Source organism: Opisthocomus hoazin, chromosome 2, assembly GCF_030867145.1.
Source record: "Opisthocomus hoazin isolate bOpiHoa1 chromosome 2, bOpiHoa1.hap1, whole genome shotgun sequence".
NCBI lineage: Eukaryota > Metazoa > Chordata > Aves > Opisthocomiformes > Opisthocomidae > Opisthocomus > Opisthocomus hoazin.
Window position 1 is genome coordinate 97,557,697 of NC_134415.1, and position 23,771 is coordinate 97,581,467.

Consider the following 23,771-nt stretch of genomic DNA (forward strand, 5'->3'; position numbering starts at 1 on the left):
CGTTTTCTGCTTCAGGACAGAAGTGACAGGGTTTTTTCTGCTTTAATTCAGGTTGAATGCTGTACTCTGCTTTGTCTCCCTACTCATTTAGGATTTAGGCAATAGATAGTTAAGGCAGTCTGAAATATTTTTGCAGCTATCTAGTCCATGAACTGTAGCAGATTTGGCCTGTTTTTGGAGAGTTTTGAGGCAGAGATGTTTACAGCAGCTTGCAGAAAGGACAGGACTTGCTTTTGTAAAATGCTCCTTAATGTGCCAGAATCCGCGTACCTCAGTCTCACTGCTAATCAGTCTCCAGGTTACAGAAACATCGTTATATTTCTTTTTGCCGGTCATGGCCTCCATTCCTGGAGGTGGGGAGAAGTACAGCCTTCAAACCTAGTGGAAGCACAGAGCTCTTGTTTGCGTTTTCAGACAGAGCTCCAGCTCCAGGCTACGCAGTCGACAGAGGCCAGCTATGTTTGAATCTCACTAGCTCTTTTCAATTTATTTTTGTCACTCTACGATTACTTTTTCCTCTGTCCAACTAGATTCTAGAGAAAATCTTTGAGGAAAGACAGCAAAGGACAAGATGATAACACTATACCTTCCGAGTTGGCTTTTTAAGGATGGTATGACACTCCAAATCATTCCTTTGGTGCAGGAAAGGGAAATCTTTTATTTGAAGAATGGTTGTGGGACAACTCTAAACCTTGGAGCTTTTGGAGTACAATTTATTTCACATTCTCATTTTGCTTAAATTTAAGATGATGAAATTTTCTGTCAAAACTTCTGTATATAATTGGGCATTAAAGTTACTCTGCTGGGGAGCTGTGGATGGCTTCACTTTCTACGGTTCTTACAAGAAAGGATCAGGGACAACCAAGGGTTCTTAATTTGCTTTACAAGGAAGCCCAGTGTACTGGCTTGTCTGTCACTGCAGTATTTTGTCCATCTGCCAGGCTTTCTCTCTGCATCTGAGTGGAGCACTGTGGCTGCATTTCTGTTTGCAACAGAGGGGGTTTCAGTGGGCAGGCATTAAGTTATTCAAGGTCTAATCATCTTTATGATATGAACAGGAAAAAAAAAGGCAATTCTGAGTGTGTGCCTGATGTCTGCCGACACACAACTTCTGTTGCAACCAGTGGGAAAGCATGGTTGACACAGGCTTAGCACCCCGGTCTTACAGCATCTTACAGCACAACTAATTTTTTTTTTTATTTTTATTTTTAGTTGTAACTTGTGATTGTGCAAAGGTGTTAGTTTGACGGAGCACTGGAACAAGCTGCCCAGGGAGGTTGTGGAGTCTCCTTCTTTGGAGATATTCAAGACCGGCCTGGACAAGGTCCTCTACAGCCTACTGTAGGTGACCCTGCTTCGGCAGGGGGGTTGGACTAGATGACCCACAGAGGTCCCTTCCAACCCCTACCATTCTGTGATTCTGTGACTTGTTTTTAATTGCTTTTTCAGGCACACCAAGCTTTTTTTCAGGATAAACAATCAAACTGTTCTGGTGATTGCTGCACTTTGAGCCGTCACATCTGGGTATGGTCATAGTGAGGAAGTGACCAGCTCTGCTGACAAAATCTGTGAGCTTGAGACACTTGTAAGTAACGAGGTGTTAGAAAGTCAGAAGATTAACCTTGTGCTATGTTAAGGCAGCTGTAGGAACAATAAATAAGCTTTTGCAACTCAAGAAAATCTGGAATTTCAAAATGCCTATTGCATTAACCCAGGCACAATTTGGCAGTGATTGCTATGGGTTATCTAAATTAAGCAAGAAGTTTTCTAATGTGGCAACTGTTAGGAAATACTTTGCAAGGCACATCAATACCTCCAGGACCCAAATGCACTTTCATTTCAAGGGGGAGTTGTGGGCATTCAGATCCTTGCAGAGAAGTTACTGAGGCCCTAAATCAGCAAAACACTTTTAAGCGTATCCTTAAGCACTTTGTTGATGAAGGGGAGACATAAGCTCTTAATTATCTGTGCTAAATAGGGAGTTGCGAGGCTCCTTGAGTGTCTTTTAAAACACTTACACACTAGCTGTGCCCTGAAATACAGAGCCCAAGAAGCTGCTGTCTTACCCTCTAGCTGCACTTGTCTTATGTGAATGTGCTAACTAACCTTCAAGTAAATGGTGCGCTACATCTCTTTGTGGGAAATTTGTCTATCCCAAGTACTTATTGGTTTGAAAGAATAGCATAATGCGGTATTCAGCTTTAACTGGAGCACTTTTGATAACTGTCCATCTTATCCAAATACTGCTGAGTGTGGGATTATTAAATAATCTGAAAGAGAAATGGAGGATAACACCAGGAAGGGAACTGACTTTGTCTTTTACATGTTTGCCTCTGTAGCATAATAGGGCATTGGTAGATACTTCAGCCCTATCAGTGCAGCCAGCCCTTTGGAGTTCTCTGCAGGAGGCAGAAAAAGACAGAAAAGAACCCCCCCCCATCCCCTCCCCAAAGCAGCGGGCAATCACAGCTGTTCTCAAGGAGAAGGTTTGTGTCAGCAGTTTTACACAACTATGCTCAGAAAGTTTGTGTCAGCAGCCATAAAAGCTGGCCTGTCAGCATTTCTCTTTTATTCCATATACAAAATGCATATTACTGAACAATTATGCTAAAGGCAGGGAATATTTCTTGATAACGCAACTTTGAAGAAGCATCTTCCTGTGGGAGCAATTCACATCACGTGCTGCAGAAATCTGTGTGGGTTTAGATGCAAGTCCTTCTTCCTGGGACTTGCTGTAAGATTGTGTTGGAAGCCAAGTCATTTGGTGCTACATTGTGGCCAAGGTAGTCTTGGCCTGACCCAACATCCATGGAAATAGGTGAATTTCTAGTAATTCTAACGAGCTTCCAAGCATGCCCCCCAAAAACATATTTATTATGAAGGAAGCTGGGTGATGCTTAGATTTTTGGCCTGCAAAGTCTTCAGAGAATATGTAAAACTTAAGCTTTGTCCACTGTTACAGTGTGCAGTTGTGATCTAGTCATCATACAAGGCAGGACAGCGACTTGGGATGAATTTTGAGTACAAACTGATTTACTGCTTAATATATGTTTATTGCTGTATCTCAACCACCATTTCACTGTATTTTGGCTGTCTCCTTTAAGAAAGATGTTTGGGGTATTTTCGTCCTTGTTCAGAACAAATATTGTATTAAATAACATAGGTGGAGAAACAGAACTGGATTTTAATTTCATTTTTTATTGAATAAGAATGCTTGTATCTCCTGTGAATAGGCAACATTTTGCTGCACGGTCCTCATCTCTGCTTACTGGCAGGCACAAGTTCTTTAAGAAACAAACAAAAAAGCCAAGCAAAAATTCATGCTTGGAGTAGTTCAGGAAGCACGAGAAGAGCATAAAATCCCCAGATGCTCATTGTAGATTTGACCTCTGTCCATGTGCAGGAGCTTGACTACTTAATTGCATGCGGCTGCAAGTCTAATTTCTGAAACTAATACAGACCTCTGTTTGCACATGGGGACTCTGGTGATCCAAATCAGCACAGAATTTGCTGTAATGCTGAGATCCACCTTGCCCACTTGTCAGCTGTTACCAGTCTGCTGCTGGAGGGTACTGCTGCCAGCCAGTCAGCTTTGCAAGGCCGGCTCTTTTACACAGCCTGCAGGGGCGTTTTCGTTAGGCTGTGCAAGGCGCTGAAGGGAGTGCAAGGAAAAGCCGTGCGCAGAACCGTGCTGCCAGGCCACTGCTGCCAGGTACTGGCCTCCAGCTGGGATGGGAGTGGGGGGGCGGGATGGTGGTAGTGGTGTCACCTTAACAGCTTTTCGTAAAAAAAAAAAAAAAAAAAGGTAAAAAAAAAAAAAAAAAACCTCCAAAACAAACACTGCCAACAGCAATAAAGTCTATGCCAGCTGCTCTGCATAAAGTTGCAGATTCTCTTTTCCTTTCTCTTTTCCTTTCTCTTTTCCTTTCTCTTTTCCTTTCTCTTTTCCTTTCTCTTTTCCTTTCTCTTTTCCTTTCTCTTTTCCTTTCTCTTTTCCTTTCTCTTTTCCTTTCTCTTTTCCTTTCTCTTTTCCTTTCTCTTTTCCTTTCTCTTTTCCTTTCTCTTTTCCTTTCTCTTTTCCTTTCTCTTTTCCTTTCTCTTTTCCTTTCTCTTTTCCTTTCTCTTTTCCTTTCTCTTTTCCTTTCTCTTTTCCTTTCTCTTTTCCTTTCTCTTTTCCTTTCTCTTTTCCTTTCTCTTTTCCTTTCTCTTTTCCTTTCTCTTTTCCTTTCTCTTTTCCTTTCTCTTTTCCTTTCTCTTTTCCTTTCTCTTTTCCTTTCTCTTTTCCTTTCTCCCTTCTGTATCTGAAATCAGTAGATTCTCAGAAAAGACTATTTTCTGGGTTTTTTTCTGTTTTTTTCTGTAGACCTTTTACTGATATAGTATTCAGTCAAAACAAATACATTAATTTTATCCATGTCACAAACACTCTGGCATACTTTCAGGAATTATGACTATTCTCTAGTTTAATGTGTTTCTGTCTTTTTGGTGTATATAGGTTTTATTTCTTTCCAGCAAACATGAACTATTTTTTTTTTTCCCTTTATGAGTCTGAGAATTTTTCCGTGCATTTCAATGGGAAGCGTAACAGGGCCTCTCACCCTGTCTTTCACTGGGCTGCGTTAATCTCTTCATGTGTTTTTGGGAGGGAGGCATATGGATGTTATAGCTTTGTCTAACCACAGAAGCCAAGCCTTTGTGCTTGCAGTTCATTTTAGGACATCTTTTGCAGCATTTACTTACCCATAAATGCCAACCTGTTGGAGTGGTAGAGGGGAGCACCACACTTTTGTGGCAGTTATTTTGGGGATGGGAATGACATTGCTTTTTTAGAACACCAGATTTTGCTGTGTTGTTTTTATAAGAGAATGACCCAATTATTAATTTTTAGCTGTGTATGCAGGTACAGTCTTGTTCATCTCACAAAATGAAAACAAATGCCCTGAGGACTAAATGCAGATGTTTCTGTATAAGATAAAGCATAATTCTTTAGGATATCGTGCCATCTTGAGTACCTCCTCACCACTTAGGGATTGAGTTGATAGTCATGTCCAGTGTTTATCTGTTTTCTCAAAATCTTCTCTACAGTAGTACCTTAATACCTCTGATGTGCAGGATACCGTACACCTTCTGTCAGAACCCTAGACATCTAGGTTCAGAGTCCTGCACTGCCCAAGTACATTGGTAGGTTTCACAGTGTTTACGGTATCTTCCTTGTCTGTCTGCTTATCTTCCTGCAAGTTATCTAGAAGCTAAGATGTCCTCTCCATTGGTTAATGGTATCCATGAAGTGGGTGAAACTGGAGGAGAGAAGCTCCTGAGAGTTTGTAATCCTGTAATCTTTCAACAGTTCAGATAATGTTGGTGACTCATGGAAAGATAACAAGCGCCAATTCTTGCACTTTCACTTTGAGAATCAGATGGCAAAACCCAACAAGTTAAACGTGAAAGGGCTGAAGAGCCCCTGTAGTTGCCTAGGAAGGAGGAAAGGAAGGGGATCAGTTGATTCACTTGAAAAGCAGTCACGGTTTCCTCTCTGTCCAGCCAACCTCAGTGTCTTCAAAAACACTTTTTCCTGATACAGAGTTTAAACTGATTTTTTTTTTTTCAGCTTTAGCCCTTTACACTATTACAGCTAATCCCAGTGGAAATATTTCTCTTCTTTTCATTATTTTTTTCTCTGAATATTTGTGTAGTTTTCTATCTGTTTCATTTAATTCTTCTCCCTTTAGGCCAAATAAATGTAGTTCTTGTCATCTTACTTTCAAAGTTGTATTTTTAAATAATAAAACAGTGTTAAATATAGTTGAAAGCAGGCAACGTAATGCATCTGAGATTCCACAATTACTGTCTCCAAAAGCCTAAATTGTGTCCATTTTACTAAGACCAGTAATCCAATGTTATGAATTAGTCCCTTGTTAGAAGTTTTTGAACATTTGAAATAATAACTAGCTTTTAAAAATAATTTATTGTGTGTTACTGGCATGTAAAAGCCTATTGTCAGACTTGATGTAAATTCTTCATCCTGTTTTATTACTAATTACGATGAGAACTTGAATGTTTAAAAATTAATCACTGAATTATTTTTTCCTTTTGCTTGTTAAAACACTGTGAAAAAGCTTGGAAACTCTTGTGACATCTGACATGGGACTTCATGGTGCGTGTTTCCTTACATCCTGCTCTGGAAATATTAATGCCATTCATTCTTTAGCAAGTGGGACTGGGAAGAAGTCCAGGTTTATCTGTCTTTTCCTGGGGCAAGTGGAAGATCCAGGAGGTTATAGGATTTAGAGATTCTTAACTTCTAAAGCATTTGTTTGAATTGCTAGTAACTGAAAAGTTTTAATATACTGAATATATTTGCAAAGCCTCTTTCTTAGAATTTGTATACCAAATGGTATCCTGCAGTAAGCTTTTTAGTGGGCACTCCTGGAAAAGTCATGTAGAAGCTAACAAAGATGTAATGACTAGAATTTGACAGAAATTAGCTGTTAGCTCAATGATACATCCCTGCCTATTTGATTTGTTCACTATAACTTTTACACAGAGTATTAAGTCATTACCTGGTAATATGTATAGATCTTCTGATTAGTTCAGATTCATAGATACTCTGTTGAAAGGAAAAGTGGAAATGATGAGGACGGGAGCTTTGTCACTGCTTCCTCTCTAAGATCTTGACTACCACTGGTTAAAACTTCTCCGTGCACTTCTAGGCAGAGTTACTGACATGGCTGCACCAAGACTGAAACATACTCTGAAGATGGGTCTCTGTAATGGTTTGACCAATAACTTGAGCTTTGCAAACTCCTGCCTTTGGCTCCGAGCACTGGATATTTTAAATCAGGCTCATAATGAGTGATAGGATGTTACCTTTTCCAGGTGACACCCTAGATGCATTGCCAATATACCTAGTTGAAATTTACTAAGCAAGTAAGCAATAAAATAAAGTCTACAGAGGTACATAAAACTAGGGTTGCTTGGATTTACTGCCAATAGATACATGATGAGTATGATTAAGAGGCACTTTATGCCAACTTTCTAATAACTCTCTGCTAAAATTTGTATTTCAGGCAGTTCTGTCAGCTTTATTGTTACTTTCTAATTTTGGTCTAAAGATTTTTATCAGATGTGATTGTTCCCTTTGGGGACTATAGGATGCATAAATTTCTCAAGATGAGAGAGTTTCTGTGATGCATTTTTCTTGGGCACTGCTGGTTAAGATGAAACTCCTTACTAGTCTCTGTAGTGTTTTTCACTCTGAATTATTTTCTTAAATCTTCAGCTTGATTTAATATTACTTATAGCATAGAAAAAAGCTTCCTTTCTGTATGACTGCAGGAGGTTGGTATACTGGTTTGAATAAAGGAATCCTTATTCTTGGAAAGAAATTGGGTTTGAACTCCCATAATCTTGTTTGTATTAAAATTGAGTTCAGCCTGTGATTGTGCTGCAGGAAGCTAGAAACTGAAGTCCTCTGTGAAAACCTACTGCCCTAAAACTAAATTTATATTGTTTTGTCTTTCAAGACAAAAGCAATTTAAGTCTTATGTCTTTAAAATAAATATTAAAACTAAGTGCATCTTGCCCATGAGGTAAACATCATTTGATTGTCTTGCCTAAGCACCTGCTGCCCTAGGTCTGTCTGGCTTCTTGCTTCTGGTCCAAAAGGACACTGGCATCTCATGACTCCAGTGTCACACCAGCCCCCTCCCTGTGTAGATGTAACTATGCTGAAGACCACATTTAATGTCTAGAAAGACTTTGTAGAAGGAAAAAATAGAAGACTAAATTTTGCCATTTCTCGGAAACAAGTGAATGAAAGCTGATACAGGTTTTAGTTTGATATCTTGTAAAATTCTTTGGATTACCAGTAACAGCCCACAGAAGCAACAAGAATCTATGGGCTCAGTTCAGATCCTCAAGCACAGGCGTCCAGTTATTTGCTAGATATCCTGCGTGGCCTCTGGCTGCTGCTCCAGAAGGCTGTGAGTTTCTGTTAAATCCTGTGTCCTATCTGCCAGACTTCTGTGGGTGTTGTGGTTGCAATGGTGTCTGTTGTGGGTCAAGTGAATGAATCTCCAGGGTCTTTTGACTACGTCTGCCTTGGCTTTACAAGGATGTCACACACACCCAGCTCTTGGGTAGACATGGCTAGGTGTCCAGTGCTAGCCAAGATGCCCTCATGCCATCCTCCTAGTTCCCAGCTACTGCTCCAAAAGGACACCAGTTTCAAAAAAGTCTCGTGTCATACCTGCCAGCCCTGCCTGGACATCTTAGATACTCCGGAGTATCTCTGTGGTATTGGACACTGTTTCATCTAGAAGTTGGTGTTAAAGGGCCCTGCTCTATCTGTTACCAAACAGCCACTGCTGTCCTATTGTGCTTTTGGAGAAGACATTCATTGGGACGAACTGGTGGCAGCCCATTCCACGTTCAGGAAACTGTATCTAGTAAGGGATAGGATTCATTTCACCTAACTTTAGAGACCAATCTCTTAGCTACTTTACAGAGGGAGTCTAGATAACTAGCTTAGTGATATGAACACCTTGAAAGACTTTTGTGCTGAGGAGATGCCTGAAATGAGTGAGATGATGGCTTCTTATGACTGAAGAGGAAACCTAGCTGACTAATTCAAACTGCAGCCTCAGAGTGCGTGTCTACATGGTATGCTAAAGAAACCACAGTTAGACTGCAAGCGTGCATGAATGCAGAATCACACAGAATGTTCAGGGTTGGGAGGGACCTCTGTGGGTCATCTAGTCCAACTCCCCTGCCGAAGCAAGGCATACTGTCCAGATAGCCCAGGAACTCAAGCATCTGGGGTGCTTTGCTGGCATGTCAGAGACCGTGCTGTGGCAATCATCTGGGGACTGTCTGTGAGACAGCAGCGTGGGAAGGAGGAGGAAGGGGCCATGTTCATGGCAAGTCAGGAGAGGACTCTTTCTGGGCAGCATAGGTATGGCTTTAAGGCAGTGCCATCAAAGAGGTGAAGGCAGCTATGCGGGCATACCCAGGTCCAAATCAGTGCCTGGAGTGGACGTGGCCAGGCTGTGGCTGACCGGAGGTGTGACGGGCTTGGGAAACCGTACAGTAGGTAAGCTCTCCCTTACATCATCGGCCACACAGATAGGGCTACAGCCCAGTAAACTATTCCCACCCTGTTTCAAAAACACCAGTTAATGAACTGGATGACTATGTGAAGCCATTTTATGTGAAATTCAGTGTGGATTAATTGCTTAAATATTCACCCAGTTTCTCAGGGGGTTTTATGGTACATGCTAAGTTCCACCTTGCTGCTGCTACACTACAGTAGTACTTATGCTCATTAGCCTTCAGGTTAATGGGAGCTTTTCTAGCAGGGTTGCACTAAGCCTGCAATACACGCATAGTTCCTTTACAGGGAACTGCTCCTACCTCTTGTGAAATCCTCAGGGGCAAATGAAGACACCCATTTCCTCTTTGTGGCAGCGAAAGTTCCCTGGGGAGACTCCCGTAGTGCCGGCCCTGGGCTGGCTAACCAAGCGTACAAGGCTGTTGCCTGTGAGTATGTGATGAACTTCATAGTTGTGTTCTGGTCTAAAGTCTGCCTACTTTTTTGTTCTCTTTGTCATCCCCTCATCCTACTATATGTCTGTCTGCATGTGTGTGTATATATATCTAAATCTATCTATATATACACGCAGACATATATATACACGCATACTGTAATGGGGAACGTGGGTGGCTGTTCTCATAGTTGCATTTTGGAAAGCTAAAACTAGGCTTTTGGTGTTAAAAATGGTGTACGGTGCCCAGAGCAGTGGTTCAGCTTTGCCTCCTCTCTCTGTTTGCTTGGTAACCATAGCTACTGCACTTTCCTTAGCAGAAGCACGTTTCTCAGATTCCTTCTTGTAGAATTACTGATATGATTACTTTACAAATACCAACACAAAGCTTCTGCAATGGAAGTCTGGTCTCTTCTACTGGCTTCAGCCTGTTTTCTGGCCTAACTGCTCAACTCATGAACAAAACCTGCCCCTGGTTTGCTCCATGCTCAGCTCTCCCTTCGCATACTTGTCACCCCTTAACTGGTTTTGGTTGACAAGAGCACCTTACACTACCTGTTGCTAATCTAAAGAAAATAACCGGTGGTCCTGGCTTCTGCTGAGTATGTGATGCTCAGCAGTAAATCTTAAATGATTGATTATCCTGAATTGTTTTCACCAGCTATTGGAAGTGCAAGTGTTAGAAAAGTACATGCTGCTTCATCAAAAGCATGCAAGGATTTCAGGTCTCCTGCAGAAGAGGCAAGCTAGCAGGAGAGTAAATCATCACAGGCACTGTGGTACTGATGACTTGTATTTGTGTAGCACCTATTCCTTAGTCCTGAAAAGCCACAAAATAAAAGGCATTCCCGTCTTCCAAATGATGGATAATCTTGGCATAACAGAAGGAAAATAGCAGACGGCTGTAGATGCAGGGGGGAATACAGTCAGCCTGGGTCAGGATGATGCCAGTCTTAACTTAGCAACTGTCTAACTTCAGTTGAATTTTTGAGGCTTTATGACTTTGGATCATTTCAATGGAGAGATACGACATAAACATGACTGTCATTATGCTGTCATAAAAGAAAAGGAGGAACATCTTGTAACATTTCTAATAAGTAAGGGGGGTTTTTTGGTGATACCTATTTGCGGTATGGTTCTTGTGTGAATAACTCAATGGCTGTAGTTACCACAACCCACCACGAAACCAATGCACTGCCATGAAAGTAAAAACTAGGCAACGATGATTTTTGCTTTATTGTCATATGGAACTTAATTGTCAAAAATGCTCTGGCTAGGTGAGAAGGATCCCATTTGAGACTGATGCCTTAGCGTAGGTGTCTACAGCCTTGCTACTGCTGTATAATCCCATTTCAGTGAGAGCAGACAGCCTTAGCTAATTAGCCATCATGTGTCTACTCTGCAATGAGGCAAATAATTTTTAGGCTTCCTGAGCTGTGTCCGTTAGGTTGTCATTGACTACAATTGACCTTGTTGGTTAGATTTGCCACTGACTGTTGTGGAGCTTGGAGACACAGTACCGAGGTAAACAATGTCAAAATTTCCAACCAGAGTCCCATCCTGTGCTATCTCTTAAACTGTCCATGCAAACGTGTCTGCCAGCTGGGATGTCCTCAAGTGTCATGCTTGGCCAGCAGATGTTGCTTTTAGGGTGCAAGTCTACCAGAAGCTGTGTGTCATATCATGCTATACTGGATGTCTCTGATTCCCCTGGACATCTTGGATGTGACCAGACACCTGAGCTTGAGCAACTGAGTCACAGAACCCCCTTCTGTCTAACACAGAACTCTGCTCAGAGCCCGTGAACGTGGTATACATCTTCATTTGGGTAACCTCAAGTGTTGGTGTAAGAGCAGCAGCTGAAAGAGTGGCTTCATAACTAGCTGTTGCCTAGTGTTGGAGGCATGCTCAGTGTAGATATATGCAGAGTTAACATCATATTAGGGACAAAGAATTCAATATGGGAGCGGAAGAAAGCTGATTTTCACTTGCTGGGCCAAGCAGGCAGAGATCCTACATAGCGTGTTCTCAGTTAAATTCTTTAGGTTACCATGGCATTTATCACAATACCTTGTCAGTGTTGTATTCTTGTTTTGAATGCCTTGTCATGCGTGTCACATCAACTGAACACTGTCTTTGACTTTGCAAGGGTGAGTCACTACATGCAGGGAATAGGTACAGCAGGAGCTACCCATCAGAGGACAGGGGTGTGGGCATTTCTGTAGCCTGTGCTGGTGTCAGCCTGGGTCCAAACCTTCTACCTTGGCAGCAAGCAAAACCACGTGCAGCTGGAGAAGCAGGGGTCAGCTCTGCTGCCAGACTGTGATCTGTGTTCTGCGCAGGGCTCCAGTGCTGATGTGCACTTCACGTGTTGTAGGGGGATAGCATTCCACAGGCTCGGTGATGGCATCTCACAGACCTTTGCTTATGCCTGACAGGAACCTGAGGTAAATCCTGGGGTCAAGAAACCAAGTGATCTATCCCTGAGAGCTGCACTTTCTGCTTGCAGCCCACCAAAGTGAAGACACACCACTTTCTCAGTATGACACATCTCATCCACCCTCCTATGCGCCCTGTGTCCAATTTTCACGTCACTTGGTTACATTTTGTCTTAATTTAGAGCTAGTTTTGCAAGCAAACAGTGCTACTGTACTGCCATACGCTATATGACTTTCGCAGCAGTGCTTACGCAAGCTGAGATCCCAAGTGAGTTACTCAAGGACAGGGAAATAATTTGCTATGGCTTTGTACAGGGGCACGGCACGAAAAGACCTCGGTTAGGACCGTGGATGTTAGTTTACTACAAGCAATAGGAGGTTCATTTACAAGGAGAGTAGGAGTGATGCTGCTGTTATGAAAATCGTGAGGAAGGATGTAACTTTTTGTTCACAGCTGAACTGTATGATTTTCTCTAACTTGTCATATTGCTTAGCTTTGCTAGCCGTCTCCATTCTCGGAGGAAGTAAATGCTTTCAGTAGAAGAGTTCTTGGTTATTTTAATGTACACTTCCTTTGCAAATGAATGGGAAGGGTTAGAGAATGAAGAAGCAGCATTACATCAGCCTGTGAAACCATGTTATATACAGAGACACCCACAGAGGACCAGAATTCTCTGTGTTGTTATGTTGCCATGCAGAGAAGCTGCAATTATATTAATGTGTGATTTTGAGTGAAATTAAGAATAGTATTGAACAAAGATCACAAGGATTGATTTTAAATTACCATTTTTAAAGAACATTAGCTATTATCATAGAATGATTTGAGTTGGAAGGGACCTTAAAGATCATCTAGTTTCAACCCCCCTGCCATGGGCAGGGACACCTTCTGCTAGATCAGGTTGCTCAAAGCTCCATCCAGCCTGGCCTTGAACACTGCCAGGGATTCCCAGCTTCTCTGGGCAACCTGTTCCAATGCCTCCTCAACCGCATAGTGAAGAATTTCTTTCTTGTATCTAATCTAAACCTACCCTCTTTCAGTTTAAAGCCACTACCCCTTGTCCTATCACTACATGCCCTTGTGAAAAGTCCCTCTCCAGCTCTCTTGTAGGCCCCTTCAGGTACTGGAAGGCTGCTATAAGGTCTCCCCACAGCCTTCTCTTCTTCAGGCTGAACAACTCCAACTCTCAGCCTTTCCTCATAGGAGAGGTGTTCCAGCCCTCTGATCATTTTTGTGGCCCTCCTCTGGACCTGCTCCAACAGGTCCATATCTTTCCTGTGCTAGGGGCTCCAGAGGTGGATGCAGGACTCCAGGTGGGGTCTCACCAGAGCAGAGGGGCAGAATCACCTTCCTCAACCTGCTGGCTATGCTGCTTTTGATGCAGCCCAGGATACGGTTGGCCTTCTGGGCTGTGAGCGCACACTGCTGGGTCATGTTGAGCTTCTCGTCAGCCAGCACCCCCAGTCCTTCTCGGCAGGGCTGCTCTCAATCCATTCTCTGCCCAGCCTGTATTTGTGCTTGGGATTGCCCTGACCCATGTGCAGGATCTTGCCCTTGGCCTTGTGGAACTTCATGTGGTTCACGCAGGGCCACCTCTCAAGCCTGTCAAGGTCCCTCTGGATGGCATCGCTTCCCTCCAGTGTGTTGATTGCACCACACGGTCTGGTGTCATCAGCAAACTTGCTGAGGGTGCACTCAATCCCACTGTCCACGTCACTGACAAAGATGTTAAACAGCACCGGCCCCAGTACTGACGCCTGAGGAAAGCCACTTGTCACCGGTCTCTACTTGGACATCAAGCCATTGACCACAAATCTCTGAGTGCAACCACACAGCCAATTCCTTATCCACTGAGTGGTCCATCCATCAAATCCATGTCTCTTCAATCTAGAGACAAGGATGTTGTGCAGGACAGTGTCAAATGCTTTGCTCAGGTCCAGGTAGATGAAGTCAGTTGCTCTTCTGTTATCCACCAGTGCAGTAACCTTGTCATAGAAGGCCACCAAATTTGTCAGGCATGATTTGCACTTGGTGAATCCATGCTGGCTGTCACCCATCACCTCCTTGTTTTCCATGTGCCTTAGCATAGTTTCCAGGAGGATCTGCTCCATGATCTTGCCAGGCACAGGGGTGAGATCTATTAAGATATGTATTGAATTGTGTCCATTTAGTTTTGTATATAGTATGCAAAAATGAAAATTTGTGGTTCCTTCTAGAACATTACATTTAGCCTTTGTGGTGTTTTTATGCTGTCTCAGAAATCAGTGCAACAAAGTTTGAATTTTATAGGTGTAGAGTTAAAGTCATTCCACAGATGTCTTTTCCTTAATACACCCATTTGCAGAGCAAACAACTGATGAGATATCCTTGTTCCAAGGTACTTCAAAAAGGGGAGTTTTTTCTGGGTTTTTTGTGGTGTTTTTTTTTTTTTTTTTTTTTTTTTTAAAGTAAAAGATGTTTTGATCCTTTGATAGCAGCTTTGCTATAAATTTTGCTCGGAGTAGCCTTCTCAGGATGACTGAATTTTAACCACATACTCAGATTGAACTATGAAGGCTTGAAACAGTTTACTAGTCTTAAAGGAACTATGGAAACATGCCAAACCTATTTTCTTTTTAATCACAATTATTAAACAACAACGTATGCAAAGTATGTCATTTTTTCTTCCTGAGAACCAAAGTGTCCATTTGTTTACAGGAAGGATAAAGGGTTTTGTAACTTCCCTGAAAGTATGCAAATACAGTGCATGAGAAAGACCTTAAAGCTTGTGAAGCAGTGAAGGCACTCGTAGATAATGTCATATGCAGCAATTCTTCTAATGATCCTTGGAGCAATAGCTCTAGGCTGTAGTGCTCTGGCTGGGACGGAGTTAGTTTAATTCATAGCAGAGCACACGGTGCAGTGTTTTGGATTTGTGGCTGAAGCAGTGTTGGTGACACAGCAACGGGCTCTTGATGAGCAGTGCTTGCACAGCATGAAGGATTTCTCTTTTTTTCACTAAGCGAGTAAGCTGGGGGTGCACAAGCAGTTGAGAGGGGACACAGCTGGGACAGCTGACACAAACTGGCCAAAGGGTTGCATCACAGCAACAAAAACTGAGGCAGAGGAAGAAGAAGGGGCAGGAGGTGGCTTCCTAGGTGGCCAATGTTCAGAAACTGGCTGGGCAACAGTCTGTCTATGGCAGGTGGTGAGAGATTTCCTTTGGTTTGGTTGGTTTCTTCCTTTTCCTTTATCTATTAAACTGTCTTTAGCTTGACCAACGAGTTGTCTTGCTTTTGTTCTTCCTATTTTCTCCCTTTGTCCCACTGGAGTGGGGGATTGAGCAAGCAGCTATGTGGGTGCTTGGGGACTGGCCAGGGTCAACCCACCACAGTCCTTTTAGGCACCCGACATGGGGCTCGAGGTGTTCACGATAATGACAGATTTGATTGGAGTGTGCTAGACTGAGTTCACAGCTGTTACCTGGCAGCTGGTACTTGCTGTTGCAGGTCACAGTGATGGTATATTTGGTCCCTTTCTTGCTGTACATTTAATTCCAGGGCTTGTTAATGGTTCCTTTCAGCTTTTGCTGTTTTCTGTGTTGTTTGCCGCTTTGTTTCACCTTGCCTGGGAAACCTATGCTAAAAGCACTGTCCTTGAGCCCAGTCTGGTATTTGGCCCCTGCGTCACTGCCCTCCCAGTCTCTGGAGAACCATTTCCTGGAGACAGCAGGAGTCACACCTGCCTCCTCTCTGGTAGGACCCGCTTTGTGGGGGCAGTGTAGAATGGCACCCCTGCTCCTCTGGGGTAGGTGCTTCCAGTCTTATTGCAATGACCGCTCAGATTCTTGAACATCCAGATGCAATCAAAGCTCTCATACAGATGTGGGCTGTGAATCTGGTTTTGTCTTCTCATAAGGGTAGCCAGCTGGTACGAGATGTGACACGGGAGTCTGCCCTGAGGCAGCTGATTCCTGGGTGGTAAGGTGCATGGGAGAATTTGGGCAGTGTACTGGTCAGGCTGGGATGGAGTTAACTTTCTTCATACTAGTGCTATGTTTTGCGTCTGTGGCTAAAACAGTGTCAGTAACTCACCAAAAGCCTACAGCACCAGGTGTTCCCAGGCAGTCTCCCATCCGAGTACCACTCCAGGTCTGCCTTTTCCAGAGGGCTGATCCAAAATCAACAGAAACTCAGGACTGTCTTTAAGCTGATTTCAGTACGTTTGAGGACATCTTGGTAGAGCCCTGGTTAGTGGTGTTTCTCAGCAGCTTCTTGGACCATCTCGTAATTAAAAGATTTAACCTAAAGTATTTTCTTTCATATTGGGACTCCAGTAGAGATAATAACACTTTATTTAATCAGGTGTGCAATGTTACTTACTGGGGTAACTGGTGCACTTAGCTAGGTCGATAGTGCTGGAAATGGTCTTTGTGCTTCGTTTTCCAGTTTGTATTGTTCTTTTACAGCCATGTTAACTGGTAGGCAGTAATGTCACGGTTAGTTTACTACAATTTATGCTTGGATGAAGTCCTGAGGCTGTACTGCTATAAACAAAATCTCATGGGTAGCTGTATTTTGAATTTACTAGCCATCTCAGACAGGTATACTAACTCTGTAGGCGCAGAAGAGTAATTGGTAATCAGCAGGTATTTTGCATCCTCAGTTAATTCACTACCTCATGCCTTGTGCAGGACTTGCTTCTGCCTTGTTTAATGGATGTTTCCTTTGTTTAAATACTGGATTTTGGAAAACTAGCCTATGGTCCATTTGGTGGTTATTTGTTTCATTCACTTTTGAGTATGCTGACTTAGCTATCTCATCTTCCAAAACTCCTCCAGTCATTAATGGAGAAGGGACTCTTCCAGGGCCCTATTCACTTTATGTTACATTAGCAGGTAGTGCAGACCAATGGCAGCCCTGAAGAGCAAAACAGTCAGAGCTCAGGACCTGACACTCACACTATAAAAATGTTAGGGATTTTTTTGTTTTCTTCAGAATAGTGCTAATCTGGTCCTGTGGACTGAATGCCCATTGCATCTGAAGTGTAGCGAGTACACTCCTGGGCTTCGTCTTCCCATTTACTTGTTCTGAAAAAAATAAAGTTCATGTTCTTGGAGACTGCATGAACAAATAATGTGGACCAAAGCCCAGTAGGTGGGAGGATTAGGAACTCATCTTTAAAAGCTCTCTTCTGATCCAGACTAAAACACTAATATAGATGCAGCCTCAAAGTGCCAAAGTCAGATTACAGTTCTGGATCTCTTGCTGTAGCAGTCTTCCTCTTTCTTCATTCCCCATAGAGCAAGTCTGTGGAGACTTGCCAGCTACTCCATTGCAGCAAAGCTGGGTGCTGAGAGTTGCGCTGTGACTTCTGTGCGACACCACTGCAGTGCGGAGCTGCCCTCCTGGCGGGACCAAGCTTTGCAAGAGTCCTTTAAACCACCTGAGCTTGTCAGTCATTCATCAGATGGCCAAGCAGAATGAGCTCAGCCTGATGAATTAAAATGTGTCTAGGTACTGAAGATGGATCTCTTCTTCGGTAACTTTACGTATCTTCAGTGTAGGTATCGACACGTAGGTACATCAGGTGGTCTCCCTTTATAAAGAAGATAAAGAAAGAGGCACTTCATCAGGCCTAGTTTAAATGTCTATGTTAGGATTAAATGATTCGTGACCTAAAAGTTCCAGTTTTTCTCCACTGACTGTAAGGGGACTCTGAGCAACCATTTAGGGGCACCCACGCTGTAGATTTCCAAAGCTGCATGAGAAGCCCACTTCTCCTTTCCATATCTGACCCAGACTTCAGAGATGTATTTCACAGAATCACAGAATAGTAGGGGTTGGAAGGGACCTCTGTGGGTCATCTAGTCCAACCCTCCTGCCGAAGCAGGGTTACCTACAGCAGGCTGCACAGGACCTTGTACAGGCGGGTCTTGAATATCTCCAGAGAAGGAGACTCCACAACCTCCCTGGGCAGCCTGTTCTAGTGCTCTGTCACCCTCAGAGGGAAGAAGTTCTTCCTCACGTTCAGACAGAACTGCCTGTGCCTCAGTTTGTGCCCATTGCCCCTTGTCCTGTCGCTGGGCACCACTGAAAAGAGCTTGGCCCCATCCTCCTGACACCCACCCTTGAAATATTTATAAGCATTTATTAGGTCCCCTCGCAGCCTTCTCTTCTTCAGGCTGAACAAACCCAGCTCCCTCAGCCTCTCCTCGTAGGGGAGATGCTCCAGTCCCCTCATCATCCTCATAGCCCTCCGCTGGACTCTCTCCAGCAGCTCCTCATCTTTCTTGAACTGGGGAGCCCAGAACTGGACACAGTACTCCAGATGAGGCCTCACCAGGGCAGTGTAGAGGGGAAGGAGAACCTCCCTTGTCCTGCTGGCCACACTCTTCTTGATGCACCCCAGGATTCCATTGGCTTTCTTGGCAACCAGGGCACACTGCTGGCTCATGGTCAACCTGTTGTCCACCAGGACACCCAGGTCCCTCTCCACAGAGCTGCTCTCCAGCAGGTCCACCCCAAGCCTGTACTGATGCAAGGGGTTGTTCCTCCCCAGGTGCAGGACCCTGCATTTGCCCTTGTTGAACCTCATCAGGTTCCTCTCTGCCCAACTTTCCAGCCTATCCAGGTCACGCTGAATGGCAGCACAGCCTTCCGGTGTGTCTACCACTCCTCCCAGTTTGGTGTCATCAGCAAACTTGCTGAGGGTACATTCTAACTCTTCATCCAGGTCGTTGATGAAGAAGTTAAACAAGACTGGGCCCAGTACTGACCCCTGAGGGACACCACTGGTTACCAGCCTCCATCTAGACTCAGCGCCGCTGATGACGACCCAACAATTTGAGGATTCGTCTTGAGGATCGGGGGTTTTTTGTCAGACTGAATCACTTTTCTCATTTTCTGTCACTTTCATACCTGGTGTGCTAATGATGACTTCTCTCACAAGTTGTAATCAGCTGCTGGTGTTTTCTCCCTGGCCCAAAATGTCTCTCAGACATTATCAACCATCACTAGTTTTCACCCCGTGATCTGAGCTCCAATCCTGTTAAATCTCAGGAATGCATACAGAAATACTGATGGGGGAACAAGGCTTCGCTTATATCTTGGTGGATTGTTGACAGCATTGATAGGCTGCAGTGGATTAACATACTGAATTATCAAGCCCCTTAAAGGAATAATGAATACTGTTTACACTGACTTTCTGCCAAAAACATTCCTTTGTAATGTAAATGAAAGAACACACCAAAGCAGTTAGATACATGTACCACCTGTGTCTGCTCAAACTGACAGTGCTGAAAAAGAGTTGTTCCTATTCTATCTTTTTAGCCCCAATGTGATGCTTACTCTACCACGGATGCTTTATTTTTCACTCTGGCATGCACTCAGACCTGTCAAGTATTTTGCTGCTTGAGGACAACTAGGAGTGGTGTTAGAGGGTGACAAATTTCATAGAAATGCAAAAATTAATCATTATTTTCATCTGGAGCAGAACAGGGAGATGATCATTACATTCTAGAAACTGCAAACACCTGCATGCGGGTGAACTGCTTGTGTCAGAGTTTCAGCCAGCTCCCTTAAAAAACATCCAGAACACTCGATATTGTTACTCATGCATGGCTGGCAATCTTTATTTTGTTTTCATTCTGATTCCTCTGAAGAATTCATTTAATAAGAACAAACATGCATCGTGTTTTTTTCTCCTGTGTTCCTTGCAATGTTATCTCCCGATCTTAACTTGTAGCCTCCCACTACAAAGGAACACCACCACAAAGCACCACAAGCCAGAAAATGCCATCGCTTTAATGTTCTTAAGAAAAAAAAAAAGGGTTTTCTCCTTTTTAACATCAATTTCAAGAATAAAAATTGCTTCTGGTTTCTTAGCCATACATTTCTGTTGTAGGATGAGTACAGGGTTTTTTTAAGTATATTGTTTAGCTGTCTTATCCTTTTGGTGAGGATCCTCCTGTCCTCTGGATAAGCCACATTTACAGAGCAATGAAGCTGCTCCTTGCTTCCCTGCCCTGGATCAGTCCTTTGCTTTTTTGGGTGTTCTCAGCTCTGCCTGCTGAGTCTGGATTTGGCTGTGCTCTTTTGCCTGTGTTCTGGTTTGTGTTTTGCTTTGTAATGACCTTTCTTTGAAGATGTATATTAACAGCTTTATCCACTGTTAATTCTCATTTTATCTGTAATTATGGTGATGATATGGGATTTTTTTAGTTTTGCTTTTGGTGTTTTTTAACAGTGCCATTGATTAACACATGTAATTTGCACTCCCTTGTTCATCCCCAAATCCTGGAATTTCCCAGCTCACCTAGGGGTTTTTTTTTGAGAAATCGACTCCTCCCAAATCCAGCTGCAAACAAACTCCTGGATATGATGTACTGAAGGAGGACAAAGCACTCATTGTATTTTAGCATATTACCACCAATATTTTGGGGGGGCACTTTGCCACATGCAAAAGGACAATGATGTGCTGCTTCACTCGTCTCTTTATTCAGGATAGAAGTGAGCCCATGTGGATGCCACTGGTTCATTCAGCCTGGTCAAACACCGATGTGAAAGAATAGCGATGTCTTTCCTGAGCACATCAAAGGCTGCCTGTACTCCAGCTGCCAGGTGGCTTCATGCTGTAACAAGGCATGTTACAAAATGAAATGGGCTAATTCTGGAATACTGCACATGCTCACTGTGTTCAGATAATTTTGGTCGCTGCATCAGATTCCGAAAGTGAACATTTGTTATCATTATTTGTTAACACATAAGTCAGATTTTCCATACCAAGAAAAGATCTTCCTTATACCTTGTTAGCTCTCCAGCGTCACTAGAAGCAGAATTTCATCTCTTTAAACTTGCCATCTTGCATGCTGTATTAAGATGGCAAGTACACAATGTATTGGTGGCACCGCAGGGATAAAGGGGGAGAGGCTTTTACCAGCTCTACTGACGTATTTTCTTCAGAACAGAAGAACACAATAGCATTATGATGTGGCCGTCCTGTGGTGATCTAAAGAAACCTGTGACAGGGAATGTTACAGGGGCAACAAGTAAGATGAAAAAAAATAATTTCTTTCATTCCAGAATCTGTGTGCACCAACTGCTTACAGAGTTTTTTGTGAAGCTCACATTATGTAATGTATAACATGCTTGAGTCCCATCTCAAATCAGGTTCGTGTCACCAACTGTGGGCCATTTCTTGCTCCTCAACACTGCAATGTAGTTGAATTCTTCAGCTTTGCCATCTTCTCCCTCCAGCCTGCCTCTGAAATCACCCAGAGATTGGCAGGTGTGGGGAAGGATCACTCTGAGGTGCCATCACAGAGTAGCAGGCAGGACTGATGCAGAAGACAGCTCTGCCCTAGTGCAGCTGGGAAGCTGGATCTGTCTTTTAATGCTGTGCTGAATAGTTTTACTAGGTAAACTAGCCCAAATGGTTGTAAAAATCTCTGGGCCTGTGATAAGTAAATGAAAGTCGGTATTGTTGGTGGTTTCTGTTCCTGCTTGTGTGCATTTACTTTCTTTCATATCTCAGTCTATGCATGTTTGCCTTAATCACAAGCTAAAAGCCCTGTGGAGCATCGGTGACCTAATTAAAAATGGCTTCCCTGATGAACTTCTTCCCCAGTTTATGTATTTATATAGGTTTTCTACAGATGACATACAAAGCATGATATGGGAAAGGATGAAAAGTAGGTCGTGGCAGAGTCACTGCCTGCAGTTGTCCCACTGGTGTTATTTGGCCTTGTACCAGCCTCTGACTGGAACTAACTGCTGAGGAGTTTGTCAGAGATCAATGATTCTAGGCATTTTCAAATTATCCTTGATGAACTATATGAAATCCACAACTGTCCACCCAAAAGCAAACTACAGAACTGCACAAATATGTGTTATTCAACAGACCTTTTTTTACTTGTAGGGGTCCTATAAGTCTCATCAATCTTGACACCAGTTAGATCTTTGAAATAGCTGTGCTGCACCATCCTGACTACATAAATTCACACAGTCACATACAAAAACTCAGTTAGAAAGAACAAGTAGACTCTGTCGTCTTGAAATAATGGTTTACCGGCAATATCTTTCACAGGGACAGCATGAGCTCCTAGTCTAGTCAAACTGAAGTATCGCTGCTTGTGCGTGCTTCTCTTTCAGCTGCCAGAGGTGGGCCGAATTTGCAACGGCTGTATGTTGGTACTGCTGGGCTGCACTCCTAGGGTTGCCCCAGCTTTATGTTGCCTTAAAGTCAGGCCCTTTAACCCAAGTGGAGCAGAACAGGATTATTGCCTTCTTGTTATGGATGGGAAGGGGCTCTGTGCAACTTCTGCTATGTTTAGGTGGGGAAATAAAGCACAGTATCATGACATATCAGGGTTGTATGATGCTAATGATCTCCTTATACCCTTTCATACTTCTCTGTTGGTCATAGAGCCAAAGGCTGGCTATTCTTTCAAAGACCAAGGAGGAATCAATTTTCTTGTTAGTCTCTTTATCTTTGTGATCTTATACATAAGAAATTCAATAGGATATGGCAGGAAGGTTAAAGCCCTGTCTCTTCCTAAAGAGATTTGAACTCTGAGGTCTACATACCTGGCAACAGATGCTCTGAAACAAGGGTCCACTTGGTCTCTCACTGGAAGTGAATTATGTGGTATGACCTGATTACAGATAATTTCCATCATGCCATGGAAATGGATGCTCACCACCAGTTCGGTTGGTTGCCTCTCCTGATCCTATAGGAAGTTGGGTATTCTATTCAAAATTCAATAGCTTCAGAAAACCTCAGGAGTGTGGGGCTGGGTCATGTCATGTCTGATGTCTAAACCTGAGTTTGGCTAGACCTTGACTTCATTTATAATCAGTAGATATGAACAACTTTTTAGTGATTTAGCTTACATATTTAAAATGCCTGTCTTAGAATGATATGGATCATCCTCTGGAGGTGCCTGTTTTTCTCCATTGACTACACAAGGAGTGTTGTGTGATTAGCTCAGGCCTAGGCATCTACACGTTAGATGCCTCAGGGCATATAAATGCCCCAAATGAGAAGCCTGCTGAGGCTCAAGAAGGATGTCAGTCTATGTCTCTGGTTAATGTCCCAGAGAAGACAATCACACAGTTTTGGGGGGTTTGGGCCTACTCTGAGTACACTGATGAGTCCTACATCTGGCACAGGTAGAAAGTGCCTGGTTCAGGATTTCTGGAAGTTCAAGGCAGGAGATACTGTGTGCTGTCAGATCAGAAACATCCATTTACACATCTAATGGCAAAGACAGTCTGTAGTATACCTTCCTGACAGAAATATGGGTGCTCAGGGAGATTAGGGGCAGGATCAAATTTGTAACAAAACGCCTAAATTTAGTAGTTTATACATAAACTTATGCCTACAAGCTAACTAGGGTGTGTAAGTGTCCTTTAGATAAATGGAGCTCTGGTCAATACAGTCCATGCAGCTTTCGGAGCGATTCAGCCAGCCAACCAGTCACATATAGGCATAGCTGGCCTACGCCTGTATGTCATAAGCATACACCTAGTAGGTGTATCATTCCCTTTGAGATGTCCTAGAGTAGCCAAGACATCTGCATGGGGCTGGCGGCTACACCATGGGACTTGCCAAGCCTATGGAGCACCAGTGCCTTTCTGCAGCAGAAGATGGATGCACTTAGGGGTCTCCAAGGGCACTTTGATGCCTGCATTTGGGCTTCTGAATCACACTCTTTGTTTGTCTTTCAGGGAGAAGAATTTGTTTCTAGGTTCCACTTCCAAAATTACTAGCTTGCCCAGTGCATTCCAGGAGCCCTTCAGCAAAACTTACTGG

General features: G+C 43.3%; 1 long non-coding RNA gene across 2 annotated transcripts in view; it reads left to right on the top strand.

The window, feature by feature from the left end:
- The window catches only part of LOC142360605 (uncharacterized), a 72,303-nt gene extending 48,532 nt beyond the window's left edge, over positions 1–23,771 (top strand). The window contains exon 4 of one of the 2 annotated variants that reach the window (XR_012763237.1): positions 23,687–23,771. This is a non-coding gene — a long non-coding RNA (uncharacterized LOC142360605). Of the gene's footprint in view, positions 1–1,212; positions 3,487–23,686 lie in introns of those variants that run through there. The other variant, XR_012763236.1, reaches the window with a different exon arrangement.